A 7,766-nucleotide genomic window follows, 5' to 3' on the forward strand; every position below is an offset into this window, starting at 1 on the left:
TGAAGCCTCATTCAGCCATTGATAAGCCTGTGTGACCTTGGGCAAGTCTTAGTCTTCAGTTTCCCCATTTGCAAAACAGAGATCGTAGTAATAGTTTAGCAACAGTATCTACTCACAGAGTTGATGAGGCCATTTAAGGAGGCAGCCCTTGCAAGGCACTCAGAACAGTGTTCCTCTGTCAGCAACCCAGGTCACAGCTGTAACCAGCGTTTAACCTTGTGGAGTCCTGAGACTTTCAGCAATAAAACGGGGACAATGGCATTCCCACATTGAGTCGTGTGATGACAATGAAGTCATGTGAAGGACATGCCTGGAGCATAGTAGCTACTCAGTAAATGATGAGTTTTAATATTTGTGCTGATTAATATTAATTAACTATATGAATAATCATTAATAATATAGTAATTGATATTAACAAATTAGTATTAGCACTTAATATCTAGTATTCCTGGTGTGGCACTAACAGAAATGGTGACTGGGCTCTGATCACTTTCCCTGGGGTGAAGCACGCCGTGAAGGATGTGTACACACCATTTCACTTTATTGTTACAACATCAAGGGTTGCCAGATCAAATATAGGATGCCCCATTAAATTTGAATTTCAGAGGAACAAAGAAAAATTTCTGGGATAACTGTGTCCCAAATATTGCACAAGCTATACTTATACTAACAAATGTAATTCATTGTTTATCTGGCATTGACATCTAACTGAGTATCCTGTGTTTTTATTTGCTAAATCTGGCAACCTTTACAACAACTCATGAAACAGCCGATGAAGAAACAGATACTAGGAGAGGCAAAGGCTTGCCCAAGGCTCAAAGAACCAGACGCTAGCCGGGTCTCTTAGGTCTGCGCCCCCTGGGTTCATTCAATTTCCTGTGTTGGCTGTTGCTAGTAGGAAGATGTGTTCTCTTGGATGACATTGCTATTTTGGTCAACTGCACTATCTCATTAGGTCATGATGGGAGTGCAGTCTGCTGGTGTTTTGGGGGACCTGCTCCCATTTTCTTACTTCCCCCTCAAGATCCCAGGGAGTCTGCAGCACCCGCTGCTGTCTATGTACCCAACACCATCTCACTGGCCCCCAGGCAGTCCACCTGTTCTATGCACAATCTGGGTTGGGCTCCCTGAGTCCAGCTGTGCAGAGAACAGGACCAAATTCAAGGCTGGCTAGTGTCAGGCAACCCTGCAGGAAACAAACAAATGCAAATGGAAAAGGAAAAAAAATCCACCAATTACTTAATGCTTTGCTGATGTCCAAATATTTCGCCTCGTGTGAACCGAGCTCTGAGACCTGGCTGGGAAAATGAGATGGGGCAGGGGCCAGACGTTTTCTGCGCAAATCCGGAGGGATAAAATTGCACTTTCAGATCCAGAGAGGTGGACTGGGTATCTCTCGTCTGAAAACATCTTGAGGTGAACAACCAAGGTCAAGGATGGGAACTGGGCCCACCTGGAAATGAAGGGCCTCTCGGGCTGCTCTTCCCAGCCCCAGCCTCAGCTTCCATTTCCTGCTGCTGCTGCTCCAGCCTGACTTCCCTCCTGTTCCTCCACTTGTATGGGTCCAGCTCTCCTTTCTTGGCCTGGAATGTTTTCCCTTTCACCTGTGTGAGCTTCTTTTCCCTGTGAAGGTGTCCCTGAGCATGCCCAGAGACACAGACACTCACTAAGGCATCTGGATGCAGCCCCACTTTACAGATGCAGAGATTGAGGCCCCGAGAGCCGAACAGGGTTTCTCCAAGCTTCAAGCCAGGTCTCTGGGCCCCACATCCAGGGCCCTCTTCACTGCCAAATGTTGTCTTTACTGGACAACATAAATGGCACCGACCCTGGGCTCTGCTTCTTTCTTGCTGGGGAACCTCAGGAAAGTTGCCTAACTTCTCTGAGCCTCATCCAGATAATGTTGTAAAAAGCATATTGGTGGGAAAGAATGAGACCCAAGTTTTTATGCCAAAATTCATTTTCTTTTTCTTTCTTTCTTTCTTTCTTTCTTTCTTTCTTTCTTTCTTTCTTTCTTTCTTTCTCTCTCTCTCTCTCTCGCTCCCTCCCTCCCTCCTTCCTTCCTTCCTTCCTTCCTTCCTTCCTCATTCATTCAAAGATGCCTTTGAGCATCTCTCTATGCTGTCATTACCCTATGGCCTAAGGACATGGAGTGAATGGTGCTCACACCAAGTCTCCAAGGACCTTCTGGTCTAGGGGGAGAAGCAAACATCCAAATAGACACAGACAACCTCAAGACAGACTTATTAGTAGTAGGGGGAGTCCAGGGGTCTCTAGGAACACAAAGATGCCCTCCCCCCACCCCACCCAGGCAGGGAAGGCCTTTCTGGAACGTCATCTGGGCTTGAGACCTGAAAGATGAATAGGAATCTGGGTAAAAAGGGATCTGGGCAAAAAGTGAGTGGAAGGGAATTTTAGGAATAAGGAACAACTTTTACAAAGGCCAAGACAGCCAGGGTCATTCTGGGACTTGCACAGAGTTCAAGATGATTTGAGAATGAGGAACAAGGTGAGGAAGGAATCGAACAGGGGAGTGGGGCTGGTCCTGAGGGGTCTTGAGTGCCCACCAAGCTTCTTGGGCTCCACCCAGAGGACCCAACACTAGCCCCTCCATGTGGCTTCACTGAGTTTCTGCTTTCCTGATCTGGTTGGGACCAGATGAGAGTTGCCAGCCTGCAGGCCCCCAGTCCAAGATCTCTGGACTGGACCAGCTCTAAGAACTCTGCTTGTTCTAATGCTCTGATGGAAAAAGGGGTGGAGGGACCCCACTCACACTACGTGCAGGTTGAAGATTAAACAGGATGAAGTGCAGAGCCTGCCTTGTAAACCACAGAGCTGTGTGGAAAGAACATCATAAAGGTATTGGTTGGGAGGAGGAATCCTCTATCTCCTTCCAAGCCACGAGAGACTGTGACTCAATAATTGAAAACTGCATCTGATTTTCCTTGACTTGTTCTGGGCAGAATCTTGCCTTCTCTCCCCTGCTGACTCATGTGCAGGCTCACACCATCCTTCTTGAATGACAACAGCCAACACTTACTAGGCACCCACGCTGCCCATGTGATGCTCCCAACGACAGCCTTGGAAGTATTTCTAAGCTGCACTTTATAGGTGAGGAAATGGAGGCTCAGAGAAGTGAAACAATCTCCCTGGGATCACAAAGCATACAAGGAGCTCAGTGAAAATTAAAAGGCAGGTTTGTATTATTCCAAGATCACCTGAGCCACAGTAGTTCTTGGTTAATAAACTTTGAAGATGCACTTAACCTTGGCAATTGGAGGTTCTAGGATGGGGAGGAAGGTGTTTAAAAATGTCTCATTCACTGCCCAGATGAAAGTTAAACAATAATTATCTCCTTCTTGAGGAGGAAAGACTGCTAGCTCCCTAAGACCCCCCAGATTCGTAACAAGCACCTTCAACCCTCCAGAGCCCACTTGGTCTGTTCATAGCTTCCAAGTGCTCTCTGGTATAACAGCAAGATGCCAGAGACCTTGCTAGGGATCCGGGCAAAAAGTGAGCAAGGGTAGCTGGTTCCCCAGTGGTGTGATGCTTGGCTGATAGGAAACTCAAAAGAAACCTTGTACACACACACACATAATTGTAGCACATTCTAGAGTTTATAAAGCCACTGCATCACTGTGTTCACAGTGATGAAGGTCATTCCAGATGGTTTTATCAGCTGGGTGCGGTGGCTTACGCCTGTAATCCCAGCACTTTGGGAGGCCAAGGTGGGCAGATCATGAGGTCAGGAGATCAAGACCATCCTGAGCAACATGGTGAAACCCCATCTCTACTAAAAATACAAAAATTAGCTGGATGTGGTGGTGTATACCTGTAGTCCCAGCTACTTGGGAGGCTGAGGCAAGAGAATGGCTTGAACCCTGGAGGTGGAGATTGTAGTGAGCCGAGATCCTGCCACTGCACCACTCCAGCCTGGCGATAGAGTGAGACTCTGTTAAAAAAAAAAAAAAAAAAAAGAAGAAGATTTTCCCAACATTGTCCCCATTTCCCAGAAAAGAAAACTGAGGCTCATCCAGAAGTTAAGGATTCCAGTGGTAGAACCAGCACCAGGTGTCACAATCCAGCTCTGTCACATCATGAGTCCCTAGAGAGCAGAAATTTTGTGCTGACTTCAGGATCTCCCATGAACAGCTCCTCACCTGAATTCCAGAAATTAGTGGGGTGAACTGCACACAGGTAGGAACCAGGTCTGTCTCCTTCACCTCTTAATTCCAGAGCCTAACATAGCACTTGGCACAAAGTAGTAGCACTTGTAAATACTCGGGGGTGTGAATAGAACTGAAAGCTTAGTAAATTAATAAATTAAAATACATAATAAATAGACACATGGTTAAGTGAATAAATTCATTAATTAACATAAAGGCATTAGGGTGTTTGGATTAAATGGAAAGTATATCAATGGATAATGGATGAATGCAGGATGGGTGAATGGATGATGGATAAGTGGATAGATGGGTGGATGGAAGGATAGGTGGAGGAATGGGTGAATGAATGGATGATGGATAAGTGGATAGATGAGTGGATAAATGGATGAGTGGATGGATGGATGGATGCATGGATGGATGGATGGATAGATGGATGACAAATGGATGGTGGATGAATGGGTGAATGGATGGATGATGGATATGTGGATAGATGGGTAGATGGATGGGTTGGTGGATGGATAGATGGATGCATGAAAGAATGGGTGGATGAATGGAAAGATGGGTGGATGGTGGGTGAATGGATCAGTGATGGATAAATGTATAGATGGGTGGATAGATGGAGAGTGGATGGATGGATGAATAGTTGAGTGCATGGATGGATAAATGGATTAATTCATAAGTAAAAAATATAGTATAGATAATTAATGAATATATAAATAGATAAGCAAACAATAAATAGGGAATTAATTAACAATTGACTTGGTGGAAAGATGGATAAATGAATAAGTGAGTATAATTCAAGTGTGGGTGTGTGGGTAAGTGATCAGACTGGGGTTGCTCAGTGATCAGACTGGGGCTGCTCAGAGAGAAGAGAGCTGCCTCAGTCTTCAGCCTCCCAGTACCTGCCTCCCATCTCCATTAAAATCCTGGAAAATCCTGGCTATTTTCGTCCCTTTTGCAAAGGGGAGCTATTTTTTTTTTTTTTTTCGGACACAGCTTATTAAAGGAGAAAGCACACAGAGCCCTTCCTCCCACAGGTGCCTCTTTAGCTGCATAAACCCACCCTCTGTCAGGCAGCCAGGAATAAAACTAAGCAGAAAGCCACAGAAAGTGTAAGAAATCAAATACAGAAAGACAGAAAAAGAAGTTAGGCAAATTTTACTGCTCTGTCTAGAGAGAGCCATAGGAGGGAGATTTATTAGGCTGAGCCTAAAATGACTGATCTCCATTTACCCATGCCTGAGTTACTTAGTGAGCTCCATATGCCAGGCTGTGGGGACACACGGATGAAACACACAGACACAGTCACTGCCCTTATGGAACTTAATGCCTAGTAGGAGAGACGGAGGAAAAAAATCAGCAAACAAAAATATAGTCTGGCATCAGAAAAAAGAAATAGTGAGTGTATTGGTAATCTATGGCTGCATAATAAATTTCCCAAAATGTAGTGGCACAATTTCTGGGGGCCAAGAATCCATCTGCATGGCTCTGGCTTAGGAGCTCTTGTGAAGTTGCAGTCCAGATGGTGGCCAGGACTGCAGTCTCATCTGAAGGCTTAACTGGGGCTGAAGGCTCCACTTCCCAGGTGGCTCACAAACATGCTTGGCAAGTTAGTGCTGGCTGTTGGCAGGAGGCCTCAGTTTCTCTCCATACATACATCTCCAGAAAGCTGCTTGAGCACCCTCATGACATGGCATCTGGCTTCCTCCACTGTGAGTGATCCAAGAAATTGCTGGGGGAAGCTGAAATTTCACTTATGACCTAATCTCAGAGGTCACACCATCCCTCTCCACCACATTCTATTCTCCAAGAGCAAGTCAAAAAGTCCAGCCCACACTCAAGGAGAGGGGAATGAATCATTGCCTTTTGAAGGGAGGAGTGTCAAAGAATGTAATGACATATTTTAAAACCACCACAAAGAGTGCCAGAAGGCCAGAATGATGTGACGAGTAGATGCTGTCAAAGTCTTTGGAAAGAGCCTCCCAGGGAGAAGGTCTGCAAGGACAAAGGCCTAGAGGTGGGAGTGAGCTTGTCATGTTTGGAAACAAGAAGGTGTGGATGAGGCTAGAGTGTGTAAAGAAAGCAGGGATCAAAGAAGACCTGGTTGGAGTAAGGCAGGAGGGGGGCTGTGGTGATCAAGGTATGCAGTGTGGATTCTAGCCCACTGCAGATTTTATGGAGTGCTTGCCTGTGCCAATTTTTCGACTCCCTCCAGAACTTCGTGTGAGAGGTGCTATTGATATTCCCACTGTAAAAAGGAGTATGCTGAGGCCCAGAGAAGTTAAGAAAGGTCACACACCTACCTGTGAATCCGGAGCTCAGGTGTGCATTCAAGCAGGCCAGCCTCAAAGGCAACAGTGCTGATGTATTCCAGAGGGAATGCTGCAAGGAACATACAGAGACATTGGGGTGAAAATGCTTCTGAAGGGAAAATAGGTGGAGAAAGAGAGAGAAACGGAAGACTTGGAACTGAGATGCCAAGAGATACAATGACAGAGAAAGACAGCAAGGGAGACAGAGGAGGATTAAGCATCAGAAATCTTTAGGCAGGCAGACACAAAGAGGTGGAGAGAAAAATAAAGTAAGAGACAGAGACCTAGAGACAGGGGAGGCATGGGATGGAGGAGGTGAGCCAGCATGTGCATGGCGTGGGTGAGTGCAGTGCCTTTGCTCTGGGTGGTGCCGGGACCCCGCTAACTCAGACCATCCATCGCTCCTGTCTCTCATCAGCAGGAGGGCCGGGGGAGGGAGAGAAAGCTGACAGGAGACAGTGTGATTCCAGTAATTCCAGATGAAATCACAGCCAGAATGCTTGCCAGGAAGTGGGGTGGGGTGGTCAGGGAGAGGGAGGGAACGTCCAGAGAAAGTTTAGCAAATAGCTTTACAATTCCTTCCTCCATACCCTCAAAATGCCATAGATATGGGGTGGGGAGGATGGCCCTGAGTTTCGGGCTGGAATCAAGGCATCCAGGAGGGGAGCTTGTGCCCACTGACAAGGAGGACGTCTGCCTCCATCAGTCTATGTGAGGATCCAAGGAGGATCACATGTTTTGGTGGTTGGTTTTCATACCGCTTTCCTGTCCTTTGCTCTAGAACAGCCCCTCACCTTTTTTCCTTCCTTTTTAATGACACTGACGTTTTTGAAAAGTCTGGACCAACTGTGTTTTGAATGTCTCACAATCTGGGTTTGTCCAATGATGTCCTCACCATCTGATTGAGGGTAAGCCTTTTGGGCAGTCACATCACAAAGGTATGTGTTGTCCATTGCATCTCTTCAGGGGACATATGATGTCACTTGGTCCCATTACTGAATATGCCAAGTATTTGGTCAGTTGGTTAAGGTGGGATCCACTAGATGTTTCTATTGTTAAAGAACCCCTTTCCCTGTGTAAATAATATAATCTGTGGGATAGTACTTTGGGAGTATGTAAACACCCCTTTCTCTCATAAACTTTCAACCAGTAGTTTTGGAATCCATTAATGATCCTTGCCAGAATCAAATATTGCAGGGATGACTGCAACACGGAGTTCTAAAATTTATGTATTTTTTCACACTGTTAACATTCTTTGGTAAAGAAGGGTTTCTCACTGCTCTCCTCT

At 45.9% G+C, this 7,766-nt stretch overlaps 1 long non-coding RNA gene across 1 annotated transcript; it reads right to left on the reverse strand.

Moving 5' to 3' along the window:
* Nucleotides 1–3,598: 3,598 nt before the first annotated feature.
* LOC115931913 (uncharacterized) lies at nt 3,599–6,919 on the reverse strand. Its single transcript, XR_008675002.1, has 3 exons — nt 6,763–6,919; nt 6,470–6,548; nt 3,599–3,952 (listed from the first exon to the last, which is right to left on the reverse strand). It is a non-coding gene; the product is annotated as an uncharacterized lncRNA (long non-coding RNA).
* Nucleotides 6,920–7,766: the final 847 nt, after the last annotated feature.

This window comes from Gorilla gorilla, chromosome 23 (assembly GCF_029281585.2).
Source record: "Gorilla gorilla gorilla isolate KB3781 chromosome 23, NHGRI_mGorGor1-v2.1_pri, whole genome shotgun sequence".
Lineage (NCBI taxonomy): Eukaryota > Metazoa > Chordata > Mammalia > Primates > Hominidae > Gorilla > Gorilla gorilla.